This window comes from Pseudophryne corroboree, chromosome 4 (assembly GCF_028390025.1).
Source record: "Pseudophryne corroboree isolate aPseCor3 chromosome 4, aPseCor3.hap2, whole genome shotgun sequence".
In the NCBI taxonomy this organism is placed as follows: Eukaryota; Metazoa; Chordata; class Amphibia; order Anura; family Myobatrachidae; genus Pseudophryne; species Pseudophryne corroboree.
In genome coordinates this window covers 869,853,154-869,869,633 of record NC_086447.1, presented here as the reverse complement: position 1 = coordinate 869,869,633, position 16,480 = coordinate 869,853,154, and positions in this window count along the sequence as shown.

The following is a 16,480-nucleotide window of genomic DNA, read 5'->3' as shown; positions in this document are numbered from 1 at the left end:
CTGACCCTATCCCTATAACACTGACACTATCCCTATAACACTGACCCTATCCCTATAACACTGACCCTATCCCTATAACACTGACAGTATCGCTATAACACTGACCCTATCCCTATAACACTGACACTATCCCTATAACACTGACCCTATCCCTATAACACTGACACTATCCCTATAACACTGACCCTATCCCTATAACACTGACACTATCCCTATAACACTGACACTATCCCTATAACACTGACACTATCCCTATAACTCTGACACTATCCCTATAACACTGACACTATACTATACTATAACGCTGACACTATCCCTATAACACTGACCCTGTACCCATAATGCTGACACTATACTATACTATAAGGCTGACACTATACTATACTACAACACTGACCATATCCCTGTAACACTGACGCTATACTATAACACTGACCCTATCCCTGTAACACTGACCTTATCCCTGTAACACTGACCCTATCCCTATAACGCTGACGCTATACTATAACACTGACCCTATCCCTGTAACACTGACCCTATACCTATAACGCTGACGCTATACTATAACACTGACCCTATCCCTGTAACGCTGACCTTATCCCTATAACACTGACCCTATCCCTATAACGCTGACGCTATCCCTATAACGCTGACGCTATACTATAACACTGACCCTATCCCTGTAACGCTGACCTTATCCCTATAACGCTGACACTATCCCTATAACGCTGACACTATCCCTATAACGCTGACCCTATCCCTATAACGCTGACCCTGTACCTATAATGCTGACACTATCCCTATAATACTGACGCTATCCCTGTAACGCTGACCCTATCCCTATATCGCTAACCCTATCCCTATATCGCTGACCCTATCCCTATATCGCTGACCCTATCCCTGTAACGCTGACCCTATCCCTGTAACGCTGACCCTATCCCTATAACGCTGACACTATCCCTATAACACTGACCCTATCCCTATAACACTGACCCTATCCCTATAACACTGACACTATCCCTATAACTCTGACACTATCCCTATAACACTGACCCTATCCCTATAACACTGACACTATCCCTATAACACTGACCCTATCCCTATAACACTGACACTATCCCTATAACACTGATACTATCCCTATAACACTGACCCTATCCCTATAACACTGACCCTATCCCTATAACACTGATACTATCCCTATAACACTGACACTATCCCTATAACTCTGACACTATCCCTATAACACTGACACTATACTATACTATAACGCTGACACTATCCCTATAACACTGACCCTGTACCTATAATGCTGACACTATACTATACTATAAGGCTGACACTATACTATACTACAACACTTACCATATCCCTGTAACACTGACGCTATACTATAACACTGACCCTATCCCTGTAACACTGACCTTATCCCTGTAACACTGACCCTATCCCTATAACGCTGACGCTATACTATAACACTGACCCTATCCCTGTAACACTGACCTTATCCCTAAAACACTGACCCTATCCCTATAACGCTGACGCTATACTATAACACTGACCCTATCCCTGTAACACTGACCTTATCCCTGTAACACTGACCCTATCCCTATAACGCTGACGCTATACTATAACACTGACCCTATCCCTGTAACACTGACCTTATCCCTGTAACACTGACCCTATCCCTATAACGCTGACGCTATACTATAACACTGACCCTATCCCTGTAACACTGACCTTATCCCAGTAACACTGACCATATCCCTATAACGCTGACGCTATACTATAACACTGACCCTATCCCTGTAACGCTGACCTTATCCCTGTAACACTGACCCTATACCTATAACGCTGACGCTATACTATAACACTGACCCTATCCCTGTAACGCTGACCTTATCCCTATAACACTGACACTATCCCTATAACGCTGACACTATCCCTATAACGCTGACACTATCCCTATAACACTGACCCTATCCCTATAACGCTGACTTTGTACCTATAATGCTGATACTATCCCTATAACACTGACCCTATCCCTGTAACGCTGACCCTATCCCTATATCGCTGACCCTATCCCTATATCGCTGACCCTATCCCTATATCGCTGACCCTATCCCTGTAACGCTGACCCTATCCCTGTAACGCTGACCCTATCCCTATAACACTGACACTATCCCTATAACACTGACCCTATCCCTATAACACTGACCCTATCCCTATAACACTGACAGTATCGCTATAACACTGACCCTATCCCTATAACACTGACACTATCCCTATAACACTGACCCTATCCCTATAACACTGACACTATCCCTATAACACTGACCCTATCCCTATAACACTGACACTATCCCTATAACACTGACACTATCCCTATAACACTGACACTATCCCTATAACTCTGACACTATCCCTATAACACTGACACTATACTATACTATAACGCTGACACTATCCCTATAACACTGACCCTGTACCTATAATGCTGACACTATACTATACTATAAGGCTGACACTATACTATACTACAACACTGACCATATCCCTGTAACACTGACGCTATACTATAACACTGACCCTATCCCTGTAACACTGACCTTATCCCTGTAACACTGACCCTATCCCTATAACGCTGACGCTATACTATAACACTGACCCTATCCCTGTAACACTGACCCTATACCTATAACGCTGACGCTATACTATAACACTGACCCTATCCCTGTAACGCTGACCTTATCCCTATAACACTGACCCTATCCCTATAACGCTGACGCTATCCCTATAACGCTGACGCTATACTATAACACTGACCCTATCCCTGTAACGCTGACCTTATCCCTATAACGCTGACACTATCCCTATAACGCTGACACTATCCCTATAACGCTGACCCTATCCCTATAACGCTGACCCTGTACCTATAATGCTGACACTATCCCTATAATACTGACGCTATCCCTGTAACGCTGACCCTATCCCTATATCGCTAACCCTATCCCTATATCGCTGACCCTCTCCCTATATCGCTGACCCTATCCCTGTAACGCTGACCCTATCCCTGTAACGCTGACCCTATCCCTATAACGCTGACACTATCCCTATAACACTGACCCTATCCCTATAACACTGACCCTATCCCTATAACACTGACCCTATCCCTATAACACTGACACTATCCCTATAACTCTGACACTATCCCTATAACACTGACCCTATCCCTATAACACTGACACTATCCCTATAACACTGACCCTATCCCTATAACACTGACCCTATCCCTATAACACTGATACTATCCCTATAACACTGACCCTATCCCTATAACACTGACCCTATCCCTATAACACTGACACTATCCCTATAACACTGACACTATCCCTATAACTCTGACACTATCCCTATAACACTGACACTATACTATACTATAACGCTGACACTATCCCTATAACACTGACCCTGTACCTATAATGCTGACACTATACTATACTATAAGGCTGACACTATACTATACTACAACACTTACCATATCCCTGTAACACTGACGCTATACTATAACACTGACCCTATCCCTGTAACACTGACCTTATCCCTGTAACACTGACCCTATCCCTATAACGCTGATGCTATACTATAACACTGACCCTATCCCTGTAACACTGACCTTATCCCTATAACACTGACCCTATCCCTATAACGCTGACGCTATACTATAACACTGACCCTATCCCTGTAACACTGACCTTATCCCTGTAACACTGACCCTATCCCTATAACGCTGACGCTATACTATAACACTGACCCTATCCCTGTAACACTGACCTTATCCCTGTAACACTGACCCTATCCCTATAACGCTGACGCTATACTATAACACTGACCCTATCCCTGTAACACTGACCTTATCCCTGTAACACTGACCATATCCCTATAACGCTGACGCTATACTATAACACTGACCCTATCCCTGTAACGCTGACCTTATCCCTATAATGCTGACCCTATCCCTATAACGCTGACGCTATCCCTATAACGCTGAAGCTATACTATAACACTGACCCTATCCCTGTAACGCTGACCTTATCCCTGTAACACTGACCCTATCCCTATAACGCTGACGCTATACTATAACACTGACCCTATCCCTGTAACGCTGACCTTATCCCTATAACACTGACCCTATCCCTATAACGCTGACGCTATCCCTATAACGCTGAAGCTATACTATAACACTGACCCTATCCCTGTGACGCTGACCTTATCCCTGTAACGCTGACACTATCCCTATAACGCTGACACTATACTATACTATAACACTGACCCTATCCCTGTAACACTGACCCTGTCCCTGTAACACTGACCCTGTCCCTGTAACACTGACCCTATCCCTGTAACACTGACCCTGTCACTGTAACACTGACCCTATCTCTGTAACACTGACCCTATCCCTGTAACACTGACCCTATCCCTATAACACTGACACTATCCCTATAACACTGACACTATACTATAGCAGGGCCGGCTCGAGGCATGTTCGACTCGAGCGGCCGCGCAGGGCGTCACCCTTAAAGGGCGCCGCGCGCTGGCGCCGCCATGTCGGAGCCTGGAGCCGGCCCTGATCTCCCCTGCTGTCCTCCCGGCTCCCGCTGTGTGCGCCGCCGCTGTGTGCGCTGTGCGGCGCCGGCGTCTGATGTCAGACACCGGCGCCGCACAGACAGCGGCGCGCACAGCAGCACTACCAGCAGCACTCCCCCTCCCTCGGCACAGCAGGTACTGGGGGCATATGTGGCACTGTGGGGGGCATTTATCTGGCACTGTGGGGGGCATTCATTTATCTGGAACTGTGGGGGGCATTCATTTATCTGGCACTGCGGGGGGGGACGACATTTATCTGTGCACTGTGAGGGGGCATTAATGTATCTGGCACTGTGGGGGCATTTCTGGCACTGTGGGGGCATATCTGCGCTGTGGGGGCATTTCTGTATCTGGCACTGTGGGGGCATTTCTGTATCTGGCACTGTGGGGGCATATCGGCACTGTGGGGGCATTTATGTATCTGGCACTGTGGGGGTATATCTGCACTGTGGGGGCACTTATTTATCTGGCACTGTGGGGAAATTTATTTATCTGGCACTGTGGGGGGCATTTATTTATCTGGCACTGTGGGGGGCATTTATTTATCTGGCACTGTGGGGGACATTTATTTATCTGGCACTGTGGGGGCATATCTGGCACTGGGGGCATTTAATGTATCTGGCACTGTGGGGGCATATCTGGCACTGGGGGCATTAAGGTATCTCACTGTGGGGGCATATCTGGCACTGGGGGCATTAAGGTATCTGGCACTGTTGGGGCATATCTGGCACTGTGGAGGAATATCTGGCACTGGGGGGGCATATCTGGCACTGGGGGCATTAATGTATCTGACACTGTGGGGGGCAATAATGTATCTGGCACTGTGTGGGCACTTATGCATCTGGCACTGGGGGCATTTATGCATCTGGCAATGTGTGGGCATTTATGTATCTGGCACTGGGGGCATTTATGTATCTGGCCCTGTGGGGGCATTTTTATATCTGGCACTGTGGGACATATCTGGCACTGTGTGGGCATTTTTATATCTGGCACTGTGTGGGCACTTATGTATCTGGCACTGTGTGGGCACTTATGTATCTGGCACTGTGGGGGCATTTATGTATCTGGCACTGTGGGGGGCATATCTGCACTGTGGGGGCATTTATGTATCTGGCACTTTGGGGGCATTTATGTATCTGAACTGTGGGTGCATATCTGGCACTGTGTGGCCATTTATGTAGCTGGCACTGCTGAGGGGCATGTCACGTGTAGCTGGCACTGCTGGGGGGCATGTCACGTGTAGCTGGCACTGCTGGGGGGCATGTCACGTGTAGCTGGCACTGCTGGGGAGCATGTCACGTGTAGCTGGCACTGCTGGGGGGCATGTCACGTGTAGCTGGCACTGCTGGGGGGCATGTCATGTAGTGTTCCCGCTAGGCGTCTGTGGCTAGGCAATGTGTCTCAGTGCTCTCCCTGGTGCAATGTGTCTCAGTGCTGTGCCTGGCGCAAAGTATATAGGAGGTTCTACCTGGTGCAGTGTGTATTAGCTGCACTACTGTGTGGTGTAATGCAAATTGCCACTATTATGTGGCCACGTACCTTCCCCACGAAGTAACTCCCCTTAATTTTTGCTGCGCGCCTTCGGCGCGCACTGTCCATGCTTTGACATATAGGTATGGGAACAACAAGCAGTATGTACATCATTTTGCCCTCCTAACTTAAAAATGTGCCCTCCCTGTGATCAGCACCATGCCCTAAAAAGTGAACACTATCATGTGTAGCTGGCACTGCTGCGGGGCATGTCATGTGTAGCTGGAACTGCTGCGGGGCATGTCATGTGTAGCTGGCACTGCTGCGGGGCATGTCATGTGTAGCTGGCACTGCTGGGGGGCATCTCATGTCTATCTGGCACTGCACATTATGTGTATCTGGCACTATACTGGAGACATTGTGTGTAAGGAACATTACTGTGGCTATGTGTAAGGCTGCTAATTGTGTGAAAATATATTTATAGTTTGATGATATGAAGTTACGAGGCCACGCCCACTTTTCAAGAGGCCACACCCACCTATACTATAACACTGACCCTATCCCTGTAACGCTGACGCTACACTATAACACTGACCCTATCCCTGTAACGCTGACCTTATCCCTGTAACACTGACCCTATCCCTATAACGCTGACACTATACTATAACACTGACCTTATCCCTATAACACTGACGCTATACTATAACACTGACCCTATCCCTGTAACACTGACCTTATCCCTGTAACACTGACCCTATCCCTATAACGCTGACGCTATACTATAACACTGACACTATCCCTGTAACGCTGACCTTATCCCTATAACACTGACCCTATTCCTATAACGCTGACGCTATCCCTATAACGCTGACGCTATACTATAACACTGACCCTATCCCTGTAACGCTGACCTTATCCCTATAACGCTGACCCTATCCCTATAACGCTGACGCTATCCCTATAACGCTGACGTTATACTATAACACTGACCCTATCCCTGTAACGCTGACCTTATCCCTGTAACACTGACCCTATCCCTATAACGCTGACGCTATCCCTATAACACTGACACTATCCCTATAACACTGACCCTATCCCTGTAACGCTGACCTTATCCCTATAACGCTGACCCTATCCCTATAACGCTGACGCTATCCCTATAACGCTGACGCTATACTATAACACTGACCCTATCCCTGTAACACTGACCTTATCCCTGTAACACTGACCCTATCCCTATAACGCTGACGCTATACTATAACACTGACCCTATCCCTGTAACGCTGACCTTATCCCTGTAACACTGACCCTATCCCTATAACGCTGACGCTATACTATAACACTGACCTTATCCCTGTAACGCTGACGCTATACTATAACACTGACCCTATCCCTGTAACACTGACCTTATCCCTGTAACACTGACCCTATCCCTATAACGCTGACGCTATACAATAACACTGACACTATCCCTGTAACGCTGACCTTATCCCTATAACACTGACCCTATCCCTATAATGCTGACGCTATCCCTATAACGCTGACGCTATACTATAACACTGACCCTATCCCTATAACGCTGACGCTATCCCTATAACGCTGACGCTATACTATAACACTGACCCTATCCCTGTAACGCTGACCTTATCCCTGTAACGCTGACACTATCCCTGTAACGCTGACCTTATTCCTGTAACACTGACCCTATCCCTATAACGCTGACGCTATCCCTATAACACTGACACTATCCCTATAACACTGACCCTATCCCTGTAACGCTGACCTTATCCCTATAACGCTGACCCTATCCCTATAACGCTGACGCTATACTATAACACTGACACTATCCCTGTAACGCTGACCTTATCCCTATAACACTGACCCTATCCCTATAACGCTGACGCTATCCCTATAACGCTGACGCTATACTATAACACTGACCCTATCCCTGTAACGCTGACCTTATCCCTATAACGCTGACCCTATCCCTATAACGCTGACGCTATCCCTATAACGCTGACGCTATACTATAACACTGACCCTATCCCTGTAACGCTGACCTTATCCCTGTAACACTGACCCTATCCCTATAACGCTGACGCTATACTATAACACTGACCCTATCCCTGTAACGCTGACCTTATCCCTATAACACTGACCCTATCCCTATAACGCTGACGCTATCCCTATAACGCTGACACTATACTATAACACTGACCCTATCCCTGTAACGCTGACACTATCCCTATAACGCTGATACTATACTATACTATAACACTGACCCTATCCCTGTAACACTGACCCTATCCCTGTAACACTGACTCTGTCCCTGTAACACTGACCCTATCCCTGTAACACTGACCCTGTCCCTGTAACACTGACCCTATCCCTGTAACACTGACCCTATCCCTGTAACACTGACCCTGTCCCTGTAACACTGACCCTATCCCTGTAACACTGACCCTGTCCCTGTAACACTGACACTATCCCTATAACTCTGACTCTATAACGCTGACCCTGGCCCTATAACGCTGTCCCTGACCCTAAAACTCTGACCCTATAACGCTGACCCTATCCCTGTAATGCTGACCCTATCCCTGTAACACTGACCGCCCCCCTGTAACTCTGACCCAGTTCCTATAACGCTGACCCTATACTATAACGCTGACACTATCCCTGTAACACTGTTCCTGTTCCTATAATACTGTCAGCGCTCCCCCTAGGATGAGTGATAGCTTGGGCCTGCAAGCAGCAATAACATGATTACATGAAATAACATGTAATCACTCAGCACCCATCACTCAGTACCCACTTTGTTAATTTTCTTCAGCCCCGCTTTGACATTTTCTCGCTCAGGGTGCTAGTAGGCCTGGAGCCTGCCCTGGTCTGTAGACTACACTTTGCACTTAAGCTGGTAAATGTAATATGCATGAGATTTTGGTAATTTAGCAACCAGATTTGAAGCAGCTATATTTTTAAAGGCAACCTGGTATTGCCTTTCAGAAAATTGGCCCTTTAAATCTAGCAGCTAAACTGCAGCCTGCATCTCGCAGGCCTTGCATTTCCTGGGGTCACTTCAATTACCAACGATGTCTTCACAGGTGTAAGTGCAGCTGTATGCCACACTAAAACTGGATACACAGTAGACGACGTGTGTACCCAGTGATGTCCTCAGCGACGGGACCCGAGGTCGGGACAGGCTTCGGCAAGTGCATACACACCATACTTACCGACTTTTTGGCTGCTCTCTCCGGGAGAGAGCAGCCAGGTCGGTGCTGCAGGGGGTCGGGCTGCGATGGAAGTGCAGAGGGGGGGGGGGGGGGGGGGGGGGGGGAGGCGTGGCGGAGGCGGGCCGGGAGCGTGTCTGAGGCGGACCGGGGGCGTGACTACGGATTTGTCCCGTGTAAGCCCCGCCCCCCGCTGTGTAGTGCCGCTATTGCAGGCATTATACAGCAGGGGGCGTAGCTATGATGACGCGATTCAACAAGAATCGTGTCATCGCCTGCCCGGACCTCCCACTTTACTCGCTAAGTGGGCGGCCGGGTAGGGGGGGGACCCCTGTAACCGGGAGACTTGCCTGCTCTTCCGGGGGGCCGGGAGGGTCACCCGATTTTCGGGAGCCTCCCGGCCATTCCGGGAGAGTAGGCAAGTCTGATACACACTTGCCGATGTCATCAGGGGGGAGCTGGGAACCATACTTGCCTACATGACCCTCTCACCTGTGGTGAAACACCTTTCTTATCAATTAACGAGCTCACCACAGGTGATGGCAATCATACATTACCAGGAAAGTCCAGGAACAGAGCATTTTCTCCCTCATGGAGAGGGTCAGGTAGGCAAGCATGCTGGGGACTTGCTGGCGATATCGCCTGTCAGACATGCATGCACGGCTGAAGTCGCTGACCAGTGGCGGAACTAGCGAGCGGTGGGTCCAGGTGCAACAAAATGCTTTGCCCCCCCCCCTCCTCTCATTCCGTTCAATTCCACCCCCCTCCCCCCGAACTCCAAATTAGAGATTCTTTGCATACTCCCGTATAAAATATATATTTATACTAGGTGATTCATCGTGCCCTACGACGAAAGGGCGTGCAATGATTAAGCCCTTTGCGATGGGGAGGGGGCGGGGCAGTGGGGGCCACGGATGGGGGAGGGGGTCTGGAGGCGCTGCGGTTGGGGGAGGGGCAGGTGGGGGGCTGTCACGGTTGGGGGAGGGGTTACAGAGGTGCCCGCTGGTGGGGAAGGGGCAGGTGCAGGGGTGCCGCGGGTGGGAGAGGGGCGGGTGCGGTGGTGCCGCGGGTGTGGTGTAGCCATGGGTGGGGGAGGGGCGGGTGTGGTGGTGCCGCGGGTGGGGTAGGGGGTCCGGAGGCACTGTGGGTGGGGGAGGGGTGGGGGTGCCGCGGGTGGGGGATGGGCGGGGTGGGGGTGCGGCGGATGGGGGCCGGAGGCACTGCGAGTGGTGGAGGGGCGAGTGCGGGGGTGCCGTGGGTGGGGTAGGGAGTCCGGAGGCACAACGGGTGGGGGAGGGGCGGGTGCAGGGTTGCCATGGATAGGGGAGGGGGTCCGGGGGCGCTGCGGGTGGGGGAAGGGCCAGGTGCTGGGGGGCAGCGGGTGGTGGAGGGGTGGGTATATTGAGGTATATATAATGGGGTGGGGTACACTGTGGGGGTATATATAATGGGGATGGGTACGCTGTGGGGGGTATATATAATGGGGATGGGTACGCTGCGGGGGGTATATATAATGGGGATGGGTACACTGTGGGGGGTATATATAATGGGGATGGGTACACTGTGGGGGGTATATATAATGGGGATGGGTACACTGTGGGGGTATATATAATGGGGATGGGTACACTGTGGGGGTATATATAATGGGGATGGGTACACTGTGGGGGTATATATAATGGGGATGGGTACACTGTGGGGGTATATATAATGGGGATGGGTACACTGTGGGGGTATATATAATAGGGATGGGTACACTGTGGGGGGTATATATAATGGAGATGGGTACACCGTGGAGGTATATATAATGGGGATGTGGTCGGGGTATGAGCGCTGTGTATAGTGTGTATATAAGGGATACTGTACAGCGTGTATAGTATATGTGGGCACTGTGTATAGTGTATATATAAGGGCTGTGAGTATAACGTATATAGTATATGTGGGCACTATGTAGTATACAGGGTTATCTGTACAGTGTGTATATACAGGTGCTGTGTGTACTATAGTATATATAAGAGCTGTGTAGTATACAGGGGTATGTGTACAGTGCGTGTATATTGGTACTATATAGTGTAGTATACAGGTGCTGTAGTGTAGTATACAGGAGTATATAATATGTATGTGTGTGTGGTGTGTAGTATGTAGGTTTGTATATGTGTGTGTTGTGTAATATATAGGGGTGTACAGTATATCTGTGTGCTGTGTAGTATATAGGGGTGTATATGTTTGCGCTGTGTAGTAGATAGGGATGTATGCGTGTGGTGTGTAGTATATAGTGGTGTATATGTGTGTGGTGTGTAGTATATAGGGGTGTATGTGTGTGGTGTGTAGTATATAGGGCTGTATGTGTGTGTACTGCCACTGTATAGGTCATTGGTACGGCCCCATGTGGAATACTGTGTCCAGTTCTGGAGACCATATCTCCAGAAGGATATAAATACATTAGAGAGTGTACAAAGAAGGGCAACTAAAATGGTGCATGGCCTACATCACAAAACTTACCCAGGAAGGCTAAAAGATCTTAACATGTATAGTTTGCAGGAGAGAAGAGAAAGGGGGGACATGATAGAAACTTTCAAATATATCAAGGGTCTTAAGAAAGTTCAGGAGGGAAACATTCTTCAAAGGAAGAGAAATATTATAACTCGAGGACATACACTGAAACTGGAGGGGGGGAGGTTCAGGGGAAATTTAAGGAAAAATTACTTCACGGAAAGGGTAGTGGATAAGTGGAATAGTCTCCCATCAGAGGTGGTAGAGGCTAAGACTGTAGAGCAATTTAAACATGCTTGGGATAGGCATATGAATATCCTTACAAAGAGTTAAGGTTCAAAAAGTGTTGAGATTACCTAAAGGATAAAAAAGGGGCAGACTAGATGGGCCAAGTGGTTCTTATCTGCCGTCAAATTCTATGTTTCTAAGTTTCTATGTTACTGTGTAGTATATAGGGGTGTATATGTGTGTGGTGTGTAGTATATAGGGATGTATGTATGTATGTATGTATGTATGTATGTATGTATGTATGTGGTGGGTAGTACTGTATATAATGGTGTATATATTTGTGCACTGTGTAGTATATAGGGGTGTATATGTGTGTGTACTGTGTAGTATATAGGGGTGTATATGTGTGTTGTGTGTAGTATATAGGGATGTATGTGTGTGGTGTGTAGTACTGTATATAATGGTGTATATATTTGTGCACTGTGTAGTATATAGGGGCGTATATGTGTGTGGTGTGTAGTATATAGGGGTGTATATGTGCAGTGTGTAGTATATAGGGGTGTATATGTGTGTGGTGTGTAGTATATAGGGATGTATGTATGTATGTATGTATGTATGTATGTATGTATGTATGTGGTGTGTAGTACTGTATATAATGGTGTATATATTTGTTCGCTGTGTAGTATATAGGGGTGTATATGTGTGTGTTGGGTAATACATTGTCCGGTATCTAATCAGGGGGGTGAGATAGGAATCGGCGGCGTTGGGCCCGGGATGAGGAGTTCCGGCCACATCATCGCTCCCTACTGCCCCCTGTCTGCCCCCCCCCGCAAGCCAGCCTCCGGTCCCTACACAGGACAGTGCCGGTGCTGCGGCCTAGCTGCCCCCGGTGTCCCCCAGCACTCACTGCCTCTACCGCCTGCTGCAGGACGGGCGTCAGCTTGGAGAACATCTTTCCCCTCTGCTGCAGCAGCTTCTCCCGGGAGTGCCTAGAGAAATCCGAGATCTGCTGCCCCCGCCGCTCCAGCGTGTCACCGGCTGCTAACAATGCTGGCAGCCCGGGGGCCGGAGACTCCGCTGCGCCATGCTCTGCTGGCCCCGCCGCTCCTGTGTGTCACTGGCAGCTCACAGTGCAGCCAGCCCGGGGGCCGGAGACTCCGCTGCGCCACGCTCTGCTGGCCCCGCCGCTCCAGCATGTCACTGGCTGCGCACAGCACTGCCAGACCGGGGGCCGGAGACTCCGCTGTGCCACGCTCTGCTGGCCCCGCTGCTCCTGCGTGTCACCGGCAACTCACATCGCTGCCAGATCGGGGGCCGGAGAAGGAGCAGGTGCGGGGGTTGGGAGGCGCAGCAGGTGGAGGAGGAGTGGGGTTGATGCGAGTGGGGCAGTAGCAGATGCGGGGGTACCACGGATGGGGGATGGGGTCCATAGGCGCTGCATAAACTACTCACCAGACAGTCCAATCATCATGGCCTGCATCCAGCCATCTCTCCTATATTTGTAAGCAGATCTGTGAATGTATGCTTGTGACTCCGCCCAGTGTTTTGACTCCGCCCAGCGTTAGAGGCCCAGGCACAGAGTCACAGATCTGGGCTATTATATAGGAGATATACACAGTGGTGCCACATGGGGCGTGGTCAATGAAAATGGGTGCGTAATATTTATTTATTTATTTATTTATTTATTAGCAGTTTCTTATATAGCGCAGCATATTCCGTTGCGCTTTACAATTAGAACAACAGTTATAGAACAAAACAGGGCAAAGACAGACATAGCGGTAGGAAGGCCCTGCTTGCAAGCTTACATTCTAGAGGGAAATAGGTATTGATACACAAGGATAGATGCAACCTGTTACATAGTGTTTCCCCAGATTGCTATGTTCTTAGTGGGTTGTATGATATGAACACCCATCAATGTTGGAAGACAAAATGTGAGGTTATGGGGACTGTGCAGAGGGAATGTAACTGGATAGGGAAGCATTGCAGGTTATGTGTGTGGGTCAGGAATTTGGTAGGCTTGTCTGAAGAGATGAGTTTTCAGGGATTGTTTAAAGGTTTGGAGACTAGTGGAGAGTCTTATTGACTCTGTAATACACATATGACTCAAATAGTGCAGTGCCAGATACACATATGTCCCCACAGTGCAAGATACATATATGCTCCCACAGTGCCAGATATGTACCCACGGTGCTAGATATGCCCCCAAATACTGCAGTGCCAGATACACATATGCCCTCACAGTGCCAGATATGCCCCCACATTGCCAGATACACATGCCCCCACATGCTAGATATGCCCCCACTGTGCCAGATACACATATTCATCCACGTTTCCAGATATGTCCCCACATTGCCAAATACACATGCCCCCACAGTGCCAGATACACATATTCCCCCACATTGCCAGATATGCCCCCACATTGCCAGATACACTTGCCCCCACGGTGCCAGATATGTCCTCATAGTGGAAGATATGCCCCACAGTGCCAGTTTAGATATTTTTACCTGCGCGTTGCCAAGGGTTTCATGCGCGTCGCCAGGGGTTTTACATGTTGTGTCATGCTTGTTCCCAGTGGTTTTATGCTCTAGGATCCATGCTTGTTGCCACGGGGAATGCTTGTTGCCTAGGGAATGCTCGTTGCCTAGGGGTAGCTAGGGATGGCCACCGATGGCCATCTCTAGCATTTACATTTGCTGGTGGGCACCAGCCCGCCAGCACTATAATGCCCTCCCCTCCTCCTCCTTGACAGCGGTGGGCTTTTCTCCCCCTCCCTCCGTCCTCCCCTCTCCCCTGTACTCCGCTCGGCTGGCAGAGTTTTCCTAAATGACGCGATTGCGTCATGACGCGATCGTGTCATCCACTGGGCGGGCCGAGCGGAGTGAGGAGGAGGAGGAAGAGGGAGGGAGGGAGGGGGAGAGAAGCCCACCGTTGTCAAAGGGCCCAAAGCCAGCGGCATTTCACCTCTTCACTGGCATGCCACTGAAGAGGTGAAATGCCACTGGCTTTGGGCCCCTTGACAGCGGTGGGCCCCAGTGCAAGGCACCGCTTGCACAGGCGGTAGTTCCGCCACTGACGCTGCAGCGACATAGTGCATACACATGACCGACGTCGGTATCTGCCGCATCGTTCACTTTACCGTCTAGTTTATACCCAGCATGGGTTCACAGCCCTTTAATGCTGCTAGCAAAAATATGAAAGTCAGGCAGCAGCAGGGTCTACGGGAGGTGCGAATATGGGTGCGTTTACACAAGGCTGCACCGGCAACTTGCACCCTTCAATGGTAATTGGTTCACCTGATAGTGTGTGGGGATGCGGTTATACATTATCACCACAATACAAGCACCGGCCTCCTGAACACTGACTAGCCCGCCGGTAGGCATGTAGACCAACAGGGAACATTCCCACTCGTGGGTGTCCACACACCCATAGAGTTGGAATAGAACCTATGGCGAGCCCACAAGGGGCTTTGTTGCGTTCCCCCCTCCCCACAGGTGGCCATCTGACAGACGGGATCCCGGTGTCGGTTCGGTGACCGGCGGTCTCCCAACCGCCGTCACCCGATACCAACCCAGTGTGTGCACAGTGTACAATATTGTGTATTGTGAACATATAAGGTGGGATGTATTAAGATACAACGCCGCCCCTTGCCACTTATCGCAGCGATGTAGATTGTACATGTACTAACATATGCGGTCAATATCGCACTGCGGTGACATAGGCCCCCCGCGATACCTGTGAGGAGGTCTGCGGGGGGTCTCCGTCATCTTCCTCGGCTCTCCAGACTCCTCCAACACTGTGAAACAGCAGCTAGCTGCCCCCGGAACCTCCTCCTCCCCCCTTCAGCTGAAAGGACCTGCGGCTGCGTTGCTAGGGGCAGGAGATTACCTTCCGGGTCCAGGGCTGCCTGGAGGAAGATATGCCGGGGGGAGGCGTCTGCGGAGGGGTGCGGCGGAGGCGGCGGTCGGCGATAAGAAGCCCATAGGCTTCTGTGGGGTATCGCCATCCAGAGATGGTGATACCCTGGACGGCAAAAACCTGGCGGTAGGATCTTAGTACATTTGAAAATGCAGGAAAAGCCACGTTTTCAGGGGTTTTACCGCATTTTTCCTTTAGTACATCCCACCCAGGGGTGTAGCAAGGGTGGTTCCGGTGGCGCTCGAGCTCCGGGCACTGAAAAAATTAGAGGGTGCAGAGGGTCGCACAGACGCGGAGACAAGGTAAAGAACAGGGCAGGCCAGAAGTGACAGCAGGAGACACTGACAGCTGGCACATGCAGGAGCTCTGCTCACCCTCTTTATATGTCTCACTGTCTGCTTGTAGTTGTGCAGCAAGGTTACTTCTGTCCTGCAGCATCACTCTCTGCCCCTGCTGCTGCGGCACCTCTTTCTGGCTCAACTGCTGCAGCACCCCACGCTACC